At 37.9% G+C, this 18,137-nt stretch overlaps 1 protein-coding gene across 1 annotated transcript in view; it reads right to left on the reverse strand.

Moving 5' to 3' along the window:
• Positions 1-18,137, reverse strand: part of LOC130907228 (glutamate receptor ionotropic, kainate 2) — a 334,891-nt gene that overhangs the window by 316,059 nt on the left and 695 nt on the right. The gene's annotated exons all lie outside the window — the stretch shown is intronic.

The raw sequence follows: 18,137 nt of genomic DNA on the forward strand, positions 1-18,137 counted from the left end.
TGACCTCTAGCTGACCCCTGCACCAGTGGCTGGGTGTTAATGTTCACCCTGACCAGGGTCGCACCCTGCATGTTTGTTTTATGGACGCAGGAGACTCGGCCCAAGATGTGGGGGTGGGCTGGCACACTGACTCCCACAAACCCCATTAGAAAGACACAGCTGACCTGTGTCAACCAGAAGCCTTATTTTTTTTAGGGTAGAATACATACACTGTCCTAAATGTTCATGTATTTTATCGGCTGGTCATTCATTCAGAGGTCCTCACTTTTTGTGGATATGCTTCATTTCACTACAATTCAAATGTTTAATGCCGCGTGGCAGGGATTTGGTTTGCAAGCGCTGTTTTGTGAGCACACAGCAAACCACCACATTTCATGTATGCAAACAAGCACACAAGACAGCGTAGCCCGCTGAGGTGCGAGCCACTGCCGTTTTGCATTTTTCTTCATGCTGCGTGCCGCTCAATGAGGCGTTAGCTCAAATAGACCGGCAGCGGACTTTGTAGGATGGAACCAACCAAATCATAAGTGACTCAAAAATGTTTGCGCGGATGCGATTGCACATTTTTACACTGACTCTTGACACAGATTTAAGATTAAAAAAAAAAAAAAACGTTTGAATGACAATGTTTTTGTTTAATCCGAACAACTGGGAGATGAGCATATATTTAGGTTCCACCTCACTGACAAAGACAGTTTTGTCATGGTACTTCTGCAACATGACAACCATGAATAAAATAAATTCCTAAAAATTATTGTATCTTAATTTTCCTCTTGAGGAGTAATGGGAGGAAAAAAGTAAACTCATACGCTATACTTTCATCTGTTTCAGAAAGAATGCTACTTTTCTACAGAGTGGGAGAGTTTGGATCAGCTCGTCAAGGTACAATTTATAAGCTTAGAGCTTAAGCAGAATGGCATAGTTGTGTTTCAAAATGAAGCTCATGAAATTTGAAGAGTTCTCAAGTTGAACATCGACATAATTTGTGCAGGGTCAAATTCAACCTAGGAAAAAAAATGTAAAACTTTAATATCAGCGTAAATAATATTTTTTCAATCTAGGGGCACAATTCAGTTTAGCATTAAAGTAGCGCAAAAACAAAACAACTCATGGAATTTCATATTTTTCCTTCAGACTTCTTGTAAATGTGGATTTTAAAAAAAACTGTTGATATGTGCTAATACAAGTACAATGTAAATGTATACCTCAGATGTCACCCGCCAAAACGAGCGTGACTTACGTGTAATTGGAATATACCATTGCTGACGTATACACATATCTGCAAATCCAATACGAATAAACACATTCTAAAATAACCGCTTTGTCCTACTAAATAAAGCATAATGAACAATCACAATGGGAGTATATCAAACTCCCATGTGATACATTAAAACTTTTCAGACCATAATGACACTCAGATTCCTATTCTCTGTGTCAAAGCAGCTGAACAGGACAGCTAAAACAGCAAAAACGAATTTTACAAAATATATGGCGGAAAACACTCAGGTGACTTCAAGTTCCGCTCTGAGACCCCCAATTTAGCCAACTTTCAAAACTGTCCGATATGCATGTGTGATACCTCATTGGAAAACTTAAAATCTCAATTTTCAGGGGAGAGAAAAATTTTGAACAGGAGGGCATTTATGAAAAAACATTTTTTTTAAACAGCAAAACCCCATCTGGACGTGAGAGCATGCGAGAGCAGAATTACAGACGTCATGACTTTAACGAGATATCGCGTACTTACTTTGTTTCGATCCAAAAAACTCCATGTAGCATGTATCACTGAGTGTCAAGACACAGCTGTGAATGCCCATAGCTGGATTTTGGGGGGATTTTATGGGTCACGATGCAGAAATCACAGACATCAAGGAGTGGTCGAGATTTTCTTTTTCATATATTTACCCTTTTCAATTTTTTTTTTTCAAATTTTTTTGTTTGGATCGATTATTTATCATCTAACATATCGGAAAAAATGAAACAGTCACAAAAAAAATACAATTAAGCGATAGTTATGAGGTAGATACTTTTTTACAGACGCCATTTTTATCATTGTGACATAAATTATTTAAAAGTTTAAAATGTCAGTGAATAATTTTTTTTTAAAAGTCAGGGGTTTTGGGTTTTTTTTTAAAACAAAATATTAGACATCAATTAATGATTCTAAGCAAAAAACGACAGACATTTTGAATAATGAATATAATTAATTACCTTCGTTTTATGGCTGGGTTGAAACAAAAGCGGTTGCGTGATGTCTGTAAACAGGGGGTTTTCAGGGTAAAACGGACAAATTAAAAATAGTTCAGGGGCTTAATGCGCCATGAATCTGCTATGGCAGCATATAGACATATTGTTCTATCAAACACAACAGTTGTTTTGGCTTAGAATACAGCAGTTTCTTTTAAAGAGGAGTGCAAGAGCAGAAACCACTTTTTCAGTCTTGTCTGTGTTTTCAGCCATATACATAAATAGATAAAATGACCGCCATAATTCTAAACGACACTGAAAGGATAGATAATGAAATTTTATAAATACGATACACTAGAGGTGTGTTGATCATTAAAAATATTTTTCCGAGAGCACTCTGTCAAGTAATGGATTCCAGAGGCAACTGTAAGTTATTTTCAACTAAATATATTCATAATTTTTAACTATCCATCATTGTTTAGTGTTGTCACTCATGTTGATGTTGAAGCTATGTTAGCAGTAAATATGAACACAGCCATTTGGGGTACATTTTTGGGTCTCACATTCAATGTCTCTTGAATTGCACACCGACGCATTAAAACAACATATTGCCAATAAATCGATTTTGTAAATATCAGGATGTAGAACCCTGAGGCTTTTCACATTACAGGTTCCACTTGTCATGCTTTTCATTTAACAATGACACTATGTAAATAATATGACAGCATAGTAGCACAACAGTCACCCGCTAATGAGATCAACAAAGAGAATGTGACACTGTAAACAAAGAACAACAATGGAGGATTTCCAGCATTTTGTTCTTTCTGCTTGGCGTGCAACTGCTTGTTACACAGAGAAGACAAGCGTGTGTTCATTGCTTTCTTGTTGTCCCACTGAAGTGACAACTCGCTGTCAAATGATTCACTCAAATATAATTGGAGTGATCCTGTTTTGGTCATTTTTATTTGTCTAGTAATACTAAATCCATCTGAAAATAGTCAATAGAGTTTGTCCCCGATTAGGCTCGGGTACTACAATAGGTGTCGAGGTGTGGGTGGTGTCCCCATCCCTGGATCCCTACCTTTAGGCACCACTATATTTGTGATGGTACAGAACTTTGCACTCAGACTTTTGACAACAAACGGTACCCTGAGATCATGTCTGTAACAAGCAAATTTATTCAAACATTTCTTCACAACCTTTGATAATGTAAACACAAATAAAACTGTGAAATGGACCAAGCATCACAGCTTGATGGAAACCAGGCTTAACCGTGAGTTATCGTGTGTCGGCCTTGTGCACACACATCGCCACAACGAGCCTTCGGCCCCATTTCCAATTCCGCTCAATTTCTGCAAGAATCTCTCGTAATCCTGCTGAAGAGCTGCGGTTCTCCCACAGTGACATCCCATAATGGCACTAACACCAAAGTGGTGGGCACCCAGTTATGACTCCTGGGCTCCATTCGGCGCACGTTCACAATCCCCACCGCCACTCTCCCACCTACCCGACCAAGCTGTCTGTATGCAAACAGAGCCCCTCTCAGAGGAGAACAGTGATCTGGCAGCCTTTCACTGAGCTCTGTGTAGACATATTTAATGCCTCAATAACCACTGCTTAAGACTGAGTGATGAACGTCAGGGGTTTCATTACCGCAAGAACTTCATACGTGTGCTTTGTGTGCATATGCATGTGAGTGTGTGTGACTACAGTACATACGCAAATAAGAAGTCCTCTGTCATTTGCCCATCGGGAATGTCAAGCTGTTGTTGTTTTAACACAAATGCATATGGCGCCCCCTTCGCTGTAGTCGGAACATATGGCGCGATGATTGGCTCTTATGAATTAATACGCAGTCGGCCAGACAGATGATACTAATCTGCCTTTCAGCATTACAAATGTATTTTGTGGTTAACATTTCACAGCCTGTTGACAACAGAGACGTGTAAAATGTAGTCGTATGTTTTTATAATCTAGCCGGAAAAAATTATTAAACATTTTGGGTTTTGTCTGCCTACACATTGTAATGAGTTCCCCATATATAAACTCTGCCAAAAATTGTGCCTTTACAAAGATATGATCGCTAGAGAGAGATACATGTGTGAATTCTATTGTTGTTGCACAGTGGTACCTCTACATACGAAGTTAATTTGTTCCAGCACCTTGTTTGTAAGTCAAAATGGTCATATGTCGAGCAGGATTTTCCCATAAGAATACATTATAATTCCATTAATTTGATCCACAACCCGGAAACTTACACTAAATCCTTAATAAATACTGCTGGTACTACTACAAATGGCAATAACACATAGCAAAACAAATAAATTATATATAATATTCTGAATAATAATATAATAATAATTAGGGCTGTCAAACGATTAAAATGTTTAATCGAGTTAATCACAGCTTAAAAATTAATTAATCATAATTAATCGCAATTCAAACCATCTCTAAAATATGCCATATTTTCCTGTAAATTATTGTTGGAATGGAAAGATAAGACAAAAGACAGATATATACATTCAACATACTGTACATAAGTACTGTATTTGTTTATCATAACAATATATCAACAAGATGGCAATAACATTAACATTCTGTTAAAGCGATACATTGATAGAAAGACTTGTAGTTCTTAAAAGATAAATGTTAGTTATAGAAGTATAGTTATAGAAATTTTATATTAAAACCCCTCTTAATGTTTTCGTTTTAATAAAATTTGTAAAATTTTCAATCAAAAAATAAACTAGTAGCTCGCCATTGTTGATAACAATAATTACACAATGCTCATGGTGTTTAAGACCATAAAATTAGTCGCACCCAAGCACCAGCAGACGGCGACAAAACACCAAAAAACACACGTAACAAGTGGACATGAGACTGTGCTGTCATTTTAATCTGTCTGAGCGGGGCATGTGCATTAATTGCATCAAATATTTTAACGTGATTAAATAAAGAATTTAATTACCGCCCGTTACCGCGATAATTTTGACAGCCCTAACAATAATAATTCCTGTAATAATGTAGCGAATCAGGTTCTAATGTGGCAGATGTCTTATGCGTGCTGTACCTGAACACACCGCGGGGCTGATGTGACAGTGATATAGAGCAGGGGTTTTCAACCCAGTCCTCAAGGCACACTGTGGGTCCTGGTTTTTGTTCCAGCCGATCCAGCAGAGACAGTTGAACCAATGAGGCTTCTGCTAAAACAAGCCACACCTGACTGCAATCAACTGATTGCACTTGTAAAACACCAGATTGGGGAAAAAGTGTTGTCATCTTGTTTGGTAAGAATGAAATCCTGCACCCACAGTGTGCCTTAGTGGAATAGGTTGGGGACCCCTGATATAGAGAGTGCGGTAGAGATTTTACTTTCTCTTTTAATGTCCTGATGTTGTTGGCATCGACTGCGGCGGACAGTAGGCGTGTTGCGTTGCACAAGTTCTGAAATACATGTTAAAACATCTGACAAAGCTGGAGATTTTTTTGGCGATGTTACAATAATAATTGTCACCTTAACTTATAAAGACTGGTGAACAGAGGTCAGAGGAGGACCGTCGAGACGGCCGTATTGTCGAGCAAGTTCACGGACGCGCACACCACGCTCATATTTTTCTATCATTTCCATTTTCATTTCAATGGTATGTGTCTTTTTTCACTACCTGCACTAACCTTCTTGGAACCCATGTTGATTTCTCTCACAAGAAAATACGCCGCGCGTCCATCTTGCGGGAAAGCAAAGAAACTGCGGCGCTGTCATAAATCGTTGTATTTCGAGCATGTCGTCGGATGTACAAAGAAACAGCGAGCCAAATTTTACGTTGGATGTCGAGGTACCACTGTAGTTTGTAGTGTATGTTATTGCACTTTGAGTACTGAATTCACTTTTTATGATTCTCGAGTTATTATAAAAAAAAAATTAGTGGATCCTATTTTCATATGATTTTATGCAATTTTTTTATGTATTGTGCTTATAAAATAACATGGCAATAGCTTACACAGACAGCCTATAGCAGCTGAGAACTTTAGTCTTTATTGATCCTAACATATACTGTATGGTTTTAGAATGTGCGGAGAAAACACAGTTTTTAACAGGCTACTGTTTAAGATTATTGTCTGTTTGTGGATTGGACAGGAAGATCTTGAAATTACTGTTGTCAGGGCAACGAGGGTTGTGGATTTTGCCACCTCAGCGTCAAAGGGGCTCTTAGAGTCTTGTCAGTCGTGTTATCAGTTGGATATTGGGCGTTCTCCGATATTCTTTGTGTTGGGACAGGGCGTCCCGCCATTTTTCGGGACTGTCCGGGATAACTGATTGCGAGAGTTGAAGGTGTAGACGTGGGCTTGTCAGCGTCAATTTTGCTCATTCAGTTGCATGACGCACACGTTGGGCTTCAGTGATAAGAAAGCGTTGTTTATCTCTTATGCCCTATATTCTGCTTGTTTTCCTTAAACTGTGGTATAAGTGCTATTTTATATTGGGTGTGTTAGAGTAATACAAACAAACAGTAAATACAAGAAACGATACTATTCCCTGATTGATTATATCAAGTGTGTTAGAGTAATGCAGACAGTTAGACGGCGCCTACGAGAAAAGGTACTTTCTCCTTCATTCCCCCTCAAAGATCCCAAAAATGACGACTGTCTCGGAACTTCGCCTTAGCAAGTTGTGAAAAAAATCAGCAAGTCCCCCTCAAGGTTCCTGTTAAAAGATTCTTTAAGACGATTAGATACCACCAAAGAAAACCCACACAAGCACAGAGAGAATGTGCAAACTCCACAAAGGTGGGCCAAATCCAAGATTTGAACCAATGACCTTTGAACTCTGAGACAGATGTGCTAACCATCGGTAAAATTAAAGAAAAATTATTTTGAGATATTGCTCCAAAAATCAGGAAATGTAAAAAGGTGAAAACGTTTGATACAGTAACACCAAACTAACAAAAAATGTGGACATGAGCCCTTTTTTTTTTTTTTTAATAAAGGATGACGTGGCGAATCTGTTGCGACTCAATCATTCCTCTCACACAATTATCTTCAAGCGTCACATGGATGTTTTTCTTACACTTACAGCAATGAACACAAGAGCCTCGGCGAGGGAAGGATCTCCTTCCACCCGCCGCCCACAGAGAGTTCACAGAAGAATCCGTTCGTCCGCAGAGGAAGGAAACTGTTTAATGTTAATCACAACTTTAATTTGGGCCAAATTTGCATTTTGATGAACTTGCTCATCTGACTCGTGCACTCTAGGCAACTTCAAACGGAGGCTGCATGTAGGAAATGGCAGTGTGCTTAATTATCGCTCGCACACAACAGATGGGCTCATTGGAGGGCCTGGCGCAGACACACACACATACGAGTATATATATACACAGAGGTGGTGGCTGAGAGTCACTACTAATGTGAGGAAAAGAACACATTAGCAGACGTTTCCAAACAAGACTCCCCAAATAAAATGGATGGAGTGAAACCAAGTGGTGCATTGCGCTGGGAGTTCTAGATAACATTTGAGCCTTTTGTCAAAAATAGAACGCAAAAGAGGCAGTAATGATGTTCAGAGCACAACTGTCAAATCTTGGTCAAGCAGGCAGCCTGTTTACATATTCCCAACCGTTCCAATCTCGGAGCACAGAGTGTAACTCAACATGGTGCTTTGCTCTCATTCCCTTCTCATTTGGATTGATTTTAAAGGGAATGTGGAGTTCTTTTTTTCCATCCACAACATCTCTCTCAACCACACAGACTTGGTATTCTCCATGACATGACATGTTGCATCCAATTAGCTTATCTCAACCCGCTCGTAATGAGGTTACAAGTGGGTGTATAGAATGTAATAAATAACAAGAACACGAGGAAGCGGTGGAAATGTTAAAAACGCTGAACATTTCCATGACAAAAAAGGTCAACAGACACATTCATTTGCATGAGGCCTTACGTGAGCGGAATGATTTTGCAAGAGTTTTGTTAGAAATGTAATAAAAGTTACCAGGCATCCACAAGCTATCATTAAATTGTGTTATATTTTCATAAAAACCTCAAAGCTGTATATTTAAGGTTAGAGATGTCCCGATCGATCGGCATCCCGATCGACGTGATCGGACCCGATCGATCGGGTCCAATCACGTCATTTTCAAAGTATCGGAATCGGCAAAAAAATATCGGACATGCCTTTTTTTAATATGTATATATTTTTTAATTAAATCATTTTCTAATTGTATTTAACTTTACAGACATAATGTTACACTCATCCCGAGTCTTTAGTTTAGGCTTAAGGTAGGGTTATCAAATTACCCGATAACGGCAGTAATTAATTTTTTGAAAATGTATCACGTTAAAATATTTAACGCGATTAATGCATGCGTTGCACGACCCACTCACGCATTGTCACGCTCAATCTGTAATGGCGCCGTTTTACCTATATAGAGAGGTCAAAGGCAGTGTAAAATGAGTAGAGTGAATTTTGGCAGCCTTTGGAGCTTTTTAATTGGCGTTACAATCCCTCTCCCTACGATTAGAAATATCATGGGAAGTAATGTGGGGAAGCAAGGTAGCAATTGATCTTATTCTTAACACCTTATGTTATTTCCCAACGCAGAGAAGATATATCAATTGGTAACACGTAGCACAGTCATGGTTCCACTTCCCATCATGCATTTGGGTTGAATGGCTGTAGTATCATTTACTGAAAGCTCAACAAATACACTACATGGCAATATTTAGTCACAATATACAAAGTCACAAGTCTTTCTATCCGTGGATCCCTCTCACAGAAAGAATGTTAATAATGTAAATGCTATCTTGAGGATTTATTGACATAATAAACAAATACAGTACTTATGTACTGTATGTTGAATGTATATATTCGTCCGAGTTTTATTCATTTTTTTCTTAATGCATTTCCAAAATGTATATGATCAGGAAAAATTATCGGGAATGATTGGAATTGAATAGAGAGCAAAAAAAAAAAAGCAATCGGATCGGGAAGTATCGGGATCGGCAGATACTCAAACTAAAACGATCGGGATCGGCTCGGGAGCAAAAAAACATGATCGGAACAACCCTATTTAAGGTATTATTCTATTTTTTTTTTTTTTTTTTAATTTTGTACCATTTATTAAACTGTCCTGAGCTCATACAATTTCAAAATTTAGCAAAAATTTTTTGCTTTAGAGTTTTAATATGAAAGGACTTCTAAAAGTTATTACCGTTACACAAGGGCGTAGGTTTGCATAGGGACGGTAGGGACATAACACTACCAACATTTCAGGATGCTCGAATTGTCCCCCACCAACTTTTAAGCAACCTTATTTGCATTATATAATGACTTTAGATATATATATGTAATTTAGAATGTCTTTCCAAATGTTGTAAGAATAGAATTGACCCTGCCATTATTAAGTGATTTGCATTATGTTCAGACTTACATTTACATCTTTTGACTTGCTGAATGTGCCAGTCCATTTTTTTCCCTCAAACGCACATTTGATTGGCTGATGACTTGACCCCCCCAGCCCCCAACACACGCACTCACATCATCACAAAAATGCAACATGTTGACAACATGCCACCTCCTCTGCGCCCTTCGAATTATTTTCGACCACTAGCAGTAGCAGCCACTGTAAGTAATGTAAAAAGAAATAAATGTTGTGGAGATGGGGAACACACTACTAATTTTATTACTAAAAGTCCGACCACAGAGTTAACATTAAACTGTGTGAATTTGCCAACCTGCAAAATACAAGTAGGAAGATGTTAACATTTATTAGACTTACTAAACTTTTTTTTAAAATCCCTGACTACGATTTTTTTTTTTTTTTTTTTTTTTAGTTATATTCAATTACTTTATTTAGACACACAATGTTGAGTGGTCTTAAGACAAATGTTTATTTTTTTGCATTCCTGGATAGTTAAGAGATGATTAACACGTGTCTATTAATATAATTTATGTTCAAATATTGCAATTTAAATTTGCTAATATAATCCAGCCATTTTTTCTCGAAGTTTTCAAAATGTTTTAGTAATTTTTCCAAAACAAAAGGTCTGAATGGAACGGTTTATCACCTGAACCAATACGCATTAAAGTATAATTCAATATAGTATTTTTGTGTTTATCACCTGAACCAACACACAATAAACTAAGTCAATACAGATTTATTTTGCATTGATAATTTAGCCTATCAATTAATTAGGTTCATATTCATGAGAAATGTAGCCCTGACCCCCGTTCGCCCAATCAGTTTGGTTTTATTAATGTCCCGCCCCCAGCAAAAATTGGACATGTAGGTTATGCTGTTATATCGTCCCTACCAACGTTGAGACCAAACCTACGCCCTTGCAGTTACAGTTAATGTAGGTAACTTGACAATGGAATATATACATCAATTTTACAGTTCCTCAGTTTATTACATTCCGGTGTTACAATTATACTGTACATCAATAGCAAAAATGCATACACATATTGCCTGTATGACATTTCCGCCGATTCACAAATGGTGCACAATAAAATAGTTTGCACATCGGTGTAAGAAAACGTCATCATACTGCACGTGAAGCCACACTCACTTACTGCTGTACATACTAGGTTTCATTTGAGTGCTTTTGATTTAAGGCGTACATATGTTTTATGGCAAATACATCCTTAATTGACTGGTGACATGTGAATTACTTTTTTCTACAATAATTATACTGTACGGGAAAAGGTAACCTGTATTTCTATTAACACTGTACCTCCATACTGGTGATCAGAAAATGTGGTAAAACAAGGAGAGGCTATAGCAGTAAATTGGCACTTAAGTGCCTCATTAGTTATCAGTACTGTATGCAAGCAGACAGCATAAATAAAAAGCACTTTTAGCCATCACGAGAGCTCATCTGTAACAGAAATACTGCACCATCTTTCGACTCCCACCACTTCTTCCTCCACCTTTTCTTTCCATAAATAACCTTCATGCACTCGCCCCCTACCATACCATAGCTCCTGTCACACGCTGTGGAGAATCTCTGGCCTGCTCTCCAGCTGAGAAGCACAATTTGTAAAAATACAATCAAAACGGAGGGATGGGTGCAGTGAGGGTGGGTGTAAGCAGGGCCGGGGGCATGAGGTTGGACAAGTAGGCGGGCTCCCCTGCGGCGGAACACTAACAGGACATCCAAGGTGGGTGAATCTTCAACCACAGCCCATAACCTCAGAGAATGTTCCAATTCCTTCCAAACCTAATGGCTCGATTTTTTTTCTATTGGTGAACTGATACAGTTTTTACCGAAGCCAGGTACCACAATGAATTGTTTGCACGGAGAAATGAACTTGTCACAGTGACCTATGGCCTACTACTCATGTCAAGAAATTAGACGGCATATCAGAGCAGTATTGAGGACGATCTAGTGAGATAGCGCAAGAGCGAGAGAAAGAAATGGTTGATTGGTTCAACTTGAAAGCAAAAAAAATCAGGTCACTACATTATATATTGACAGTGTTTTTTCTAGTGTAAGTACAGGATTGTCCCCATGTAAAACACCTTTTAGGTAACTGAAAACAACTTATATGCTCTTATCTTTTTAATTACTTTTTTTTTCTTTTGTTAACTGTTGACTCGCTAATTAATCACATAAATTATGACTTTGGTGTGAATTACCGGAATTTTCGGACTATAAGGCGCCCCTGACTAAGTCGCCACCCAACAAATTTGACACGAAAACAGCATTTGTTCATAGATGAGCGACAGCTGTCCTCACTGTATCGTGGGATATTTACACTAAAAGATATTAACCAGTAACACTTTATTTGACAACAACATCATAACTGTCACAAGACCAAATGAACCCCATGAAGCTTTTAAACCAGGGGTGTCCAAACTTTTTGTGAAGGGGGCCAGATTTGGTGTGGTAAAAATGTGGGGGGCCGAACTTGGCTGATGTTCTTTACGTAGAACAGGGGTAGCCAACGTCGGTCCTTGAGGCCCCCTATCTAGCTTGTTTTTGTGAGGAGCAGCATTTAGTGTGTAAGCTACTTCATATGCTGGTGGCAGGTACTGCTGACCAATTTATTAAGTCTGTGTGTGGGCCAGACGTTATTTATTTTATGACAGAGGCTGGGGGCCGGATGAAATTTGACCTCGGGCCGCATTTGGCCCCCGGGCCGGACTTTGGACATGTCTGTTTTAAACCTTTCATTGCTTCAAGAAGCTTCATTTGGCTATCAGTGCTCCCTTGGGGGAGACATTCAACCACTGCTGCCACCAGCTGTCAACACTCTTATCCTCCAACATGCCTCCTAGCATGCATTGCAGCGTTACAATTGTAAATTACAATCAAAAATTCATGTTCTGTGCTAGCTATTTCTTCAGTTACTTTTCTAGTTGTTTCATTAATTGCTAGTTATGGTATTTGGTAACACTTTATTTGACAGTGGCGCCATAAGACCATCGTAACTATGACATGACACTGTCATGAGCATTAATGAATGCTTATGGCAGATGTCATTTTGTGTCATCCGGCAAATTATCTCACTTTTGAACGGATGTAAAAGATCCGAGCTGGATATAAATGGAGTTAGTGACATAATTTGCCGGATGACACTAAATGACAACCGTCATAAGCATTCAATTAATGCCCGTGATAGTTTCATTTCATAATTATGATGGTCTTCTGGCAGTCTTATGACAGCTGTCAAATAAAGTGTTACCTATTAACTAGGAGTGGGAACCTCTTGTTGCCTCACGATACGATACGATTTGCGATACAAAGCTCACGATAACGATCTGGCGGTATGGCGATGCAACCAACGATTATCGATACATTGGTCAGGAAATCATTCTAGGATATTCTGCAAACAACTAATAAACAGAAAAACAAGCTTCTGCTGTGAATTGGAATGAGTTTATCACGAGTAGACGTCCAATCCATTTGAACTGGGAGGGTGGCAGCGAATGAACATTCGTTCCCTCCCACTTCAAACGGACTGAACGTCTATGGCCGTCATTGGCAGCCAATGCCAGGCAATGAGGTAATTTTGGGCCAGTTAAGGTCATTCACCTGTTGATTTTCAGTTACTTCCTGTTGATTTTGGGGTATTTTATGGGTCACTTCTTTTTTATTTTGAGTTACAGAAGAGCAAGTGACCTGGGAATCACCCGAATGAATAGGCAGTGACTCAAACTCAACAGGAAATGACCTGTAAATGTCCTAAAATGAACAGCAAGTGACCTGTAAATGCCCTGAAAATCGGACAGAATGACTGCGAATGCCCTGGTTTCGAATTAGTGCTGCAACGATTCATCGATTAAGTCGAGTATTCGATGAAAAAGAAAGATTCAAATTAAATTTTGCTGTTTCGAGTATTCGTTCAATTAAAGTGGCGTTGTAATGGTTTGTTTGAAAGTGTTTGCATTTATTTTTATTGATTTGGGTGGATAGACGGCCCTCTAGTCTACCTCATTTCACATGGCTGAATCCATCTGTTCCCTGTTAAGATCAGCATAAGCTAAGTTTTTGTTTGAGCTAATGATTTTTTTTAATGCATTCGTAATTTAGTTTAAAGGTGTTTATTTAACCATTTTTAGGTGGGAATATGTGTCTGAGCCATTTGTTAAGAGCATTGTAAAAAAGCATAAGCATTTTATAGCATTTAAGCTAGTGGACTTTTGCTATGTAAGTTAGCCAACCGTTCTTTTGTTGTACGTAGATCTTTTTTTAAATACCGTGTGAGGCTCAGCTCAGGTATTTTAATTTTTTATGTTCCTTATCTGATTACTCGATTATTTGAATGAAATATTTCATCAATTAATAAACTACTAAAATAATCGATAGCTGCAGCCCTATTTCGAATGAACGAAGGTTCCCAGTCTAAATGGATTGGGCGTCGAGCACAGTCAGTAGCAGCTGTAGAGTTACCTGAGACACTGTTATGGTGAAATATTTTTGGAAAGTTTTTTTTTTTTTTTTTTTAACATTGCCACCTTTTTAAAACGATATCTCGATTCTTGGCAGGAGAATATCGATAACCTTTTGGGATACAAAGTATCACGATATATCACCATTTCGATATTTTGTCACACCCCTACTATTAACCCAAATAAATAAACAAATAAGCCACACTGGACTATAACCAACAGGATTCAAAATGGGGGGGGGGGGGCTGTAGTAGCAGCTTATGGTCCGAAAATAACGGTAATCACTCAGTATATACTACTAGAGTATGATCCTTTGGAAGGCAATTACTTTGACAACTTGCTAGCGGGGGTGTATTGATACATCACCGATACAAAGATTGGTTAAGTAACTATCCAAATTTATCGAATCACTAAATGTAAATATGGTGCAAGTACTACTAGTCAGGACTTTTAGGTGAGAACTCGCGGTGTTTTAAAAAATTGAAAACAATGCAAATCTTCATGACTCTATAGCCTCGCGATAGCTGGCACAAAGCAAGACAATTATATAACATCATTTATGAGTTCACGTATATAGTCCACTTACAGTAGCATCTAGGGGGCTTTATTTAATTTCCAATTTATTGTCTTTTCGATGTGTCAGAAATGAGAAAATAATAAAGCAGTGAAACCTTGCGAGGCTAATCCCGAGTCCAGTAAAAGCAATTTAACGAGGCGCTCCTGCACATGCGCACTGAAGAAAGAGTCGGAAGGAGAAATCTCCAATTATGGCACAATGCAGCATCAATTTCAGGGCTAATTATGTGCGTAATGAGCTCACCATCATGCGTCCGGGCCCCCGTCACAGACCCCACCCCATCACTTCTTCCACTCCCCTCCACCATGCTCACCAGCAGCTCTCCATCTGAGCTCAGGCTAGCTAATTAAAAATGTCCATGCGCAGCGGCGCACTCATCTGATTCCCGCCGTGGAAATTAATCCTCCCATAAATGTATTTGACAGAGGCCCAACTAGTGCAGGAGATCCAGACCTAAACCACACTGGTCTGCGCTCCATGCTGCTCGCTGCTGTTTTGCATTAATTTTAAGAAGTGGAGAGGAGAGAATTCCACATTTAAAAAAGTTCATCTGTAAAGTGTCATTAAAAAAGGGTTTTAATTATCAATATTCAAAGATTAAATGTGTTTATCTTGTGTATTACTAGAGTAGTTTAGGATGTTGCACTTAAATTGCACCTCAAATTGTCTACATCAAAACAGCTGGATATCACATTAGAATCAATGGTTTAATTTAGAATATCATTTATCATGCTTTACATGAAAAGCAAAAAAATGATAAAATGTTAAATGATTTTTTTTTTAATTAAATGAGCTGTTTGCAGAGAAGAAAAGAATACATCAAAATTTAAACGTCAGAAAGAAATGTCAAACCAAGTGCAAGCATGTCCTGAGTCAATATTACTTTTAAGTGTCTTTGATACGTCCTCCTTAAAACCAAAAGTTGAGGTTTCGCTTTGAACTTCAAATTCATAATATTAAATAAGTCAATTACATACCAGGCTTGCATTTATTTATTCAAAATATGAATGCAAGTGGACATTGTAAATACAACTAGCAATGCCTGAGTTTGCTCACCGGGTGGACAGTGACAGGGTGGACTTTATTTCTTTTACTATAATCTTAGGTGTTTAATGAGCCTATGATGGACCTCTCTTTAGCAACATGTTTCTGTGAGCACCCTGTCAGTCCAAAGTTTAACAAACATAGTTTGAATTGCTTCAACATTTTTTAATTTATTTGTTTTTTGTTTGTTTGTTTGCATTGTTCAGATACTGTCACGAGGACGGTAATCGGGCAGATCATGTATTTTTGTCAACATGTGAAAACGGCATCTCGAATCCTGCCATTTTAATACCTGTGTTCTATACAAAAAGAATGCCTCTTATAATTGCCATACTTTTATTTGGATTAAAAGAATAAAGACAGATGAGATCAATTGCAGAATTGTTGTCAGGCTTGGGTGTAAGAAATTTTATTGTGTTATCACTAGTTTACATTTCACGATGAATGAAATGTGGATATATTTGGTTTGACAACATCCAGTTACACGCATGACGCGCATGACACGTTCAAAGTTATGAAACATAAGTGTAAATATTTAATCTGCAAATACAGTGTCAGCCTTGCCCATAGAAAAATGAAATGTTCTGTCAGGACCTTTAACCCATATTATTGTTTTTTTATTATTATTATTATTATTACATTTTAGCCAAATTTATTGGCTGCCATTGACGGTCACAGACATCCAATTGATTGTCGTCATCAGTGGCAGCCAATGAATTCAAGAGGCAGTTAGCTCTGAATGACAGGGTAGATAGCAACTTTAGTGACACATGCAAAATGTTCAATATGATTTTGAAAATAGGATATAGTAGATGTTTTGCCAAAATATTTGTTGTGGACAGTAAAACCATGAAAATAATATTGAGTATTATACAACACTTCTTACAAACAACAGAATAGCTTGAACAACATGCTAAAATCAATATCCAATAAAAACGATTGAAAAAGGAGAAAACACAACTGAGATTAATGTTACTGCTACACAAAAACGAAAATAGAAGTAGAAAAATGTTCACTTCATTTATGTATCATATGATTAAAATGTGCTAAACTGACATGACTTTCCTTTAAAAAATAAAATAAAATAATAATGTACATAAATTTACCATACTTTCATTTTTGCAACTAATGGACTTCATATGACTATAATGTTATCAAAAAAAATTCCCACGGAATTGATATTATGAATATTTTTCCTTTGTTGCCAGCTGTTCTTATTTCCTCTAATTCCCCAATTTTGAGCGCTTTACTATATGTATAACTAAAATGCAAGGCTTCCAAGACGCTAGCTTTATTTGTGATTGCACTGAAACTAATTCGCATCTTACATATATGAATAATAATAACCTCATTAAAATGGAGAGAAATCCTGTGCACTTGATTTTAAAAAATCGTATTCACATATTTTCTTTAATAATAAAATAATTTGTTTGATAACCTCCATAGCAGACTTCACACATGAACTACTGCTATTTATGCATTTATTTATATCATCTAATGACAATAACGCAACAAAAAAGCTCACTTGTGTCTTGTGACACGGCTACAAGTGTCGTGCACGCGCATTAGAGCACAAAAAAATGACGCCCATAATGGAAGTATCCAAACAGAAACGAGGGTTCAGAGCCCGAGGCCAATCAGAGAGCAGAGGGGGCGTGTTCTCAGCCGCTCCTGTGAGGCGCGTTGAGGAAGTGCCGGAGGAGAGGAGGCTTGTCGGGGCGCGAATGCCACTCGTTGCGCATCTCTGTAATTTGGGAAGGTGTATGCAACGCACGGCCCCGTGTTCGCCTTTCCAGGTGGAACTCCACGAGGAGCTGAGAAAGGAGAACTTAACTGGGACGACTCGGCCAAGCCAGTTCAGGACAGGTGAAATTCCCAGCAGGCTGCGAGGTAAGATCGATTCGCATGACCGGGGGGCTGATGTCGAGCTGTGTTGGGGACCACGCCACGTGCAATACAATTACTGTAGATAGTCGCAGTCACTTTCATTAAAATGATTATTTTAACAGCATGTATTCGGGGAATGTACCTTTTTTTTTTTTTTTTTTTCCAATGCATCGCCGTATGATTCGCGTGTAGAGACATTTTTTATTTGCAAAATCCTAAAATCATTTCTCCTTCAAATTATGATAAAAAATAATGATTATTAAATATCACTTTAAAAGATGGAAATTACTAATGACAGAAGTTGTTAATTTTTTTTTCAAGTATTCAATTAAAGAGCTATATGTTTCTGTTGCTAAATGCTCGTTTAAAATGCTAATTGATATATAAAATTGTACATTTTGTGTTTGTGTCTTTACTATAAATTCGCAGTTAAACCGATATAAATTGAATCATTGTGTACATCTTTTCTTTTGATTACATAATCTGCAAATATTTAAGAAAATTGAAGATTACATAGAAATTATATCTTTTTTAGGTCCATATTTTTAGACAAA

This window comes from Corythoichthys intestinalis, chromosome 19 (genome assembly GCF_030265065.1).
Source record: "Corythoichthys intestinalis isolate RoL2023-P3 chromosome 19, ASM3026506v1, whole genome shotgun sequence".
NCBI lineage: Eukaryota > Metazoa > Chordata > Actinopteri > Syngnathiformes > Syngnathidae > Corythoichthys > Corythoichthys intestinalis.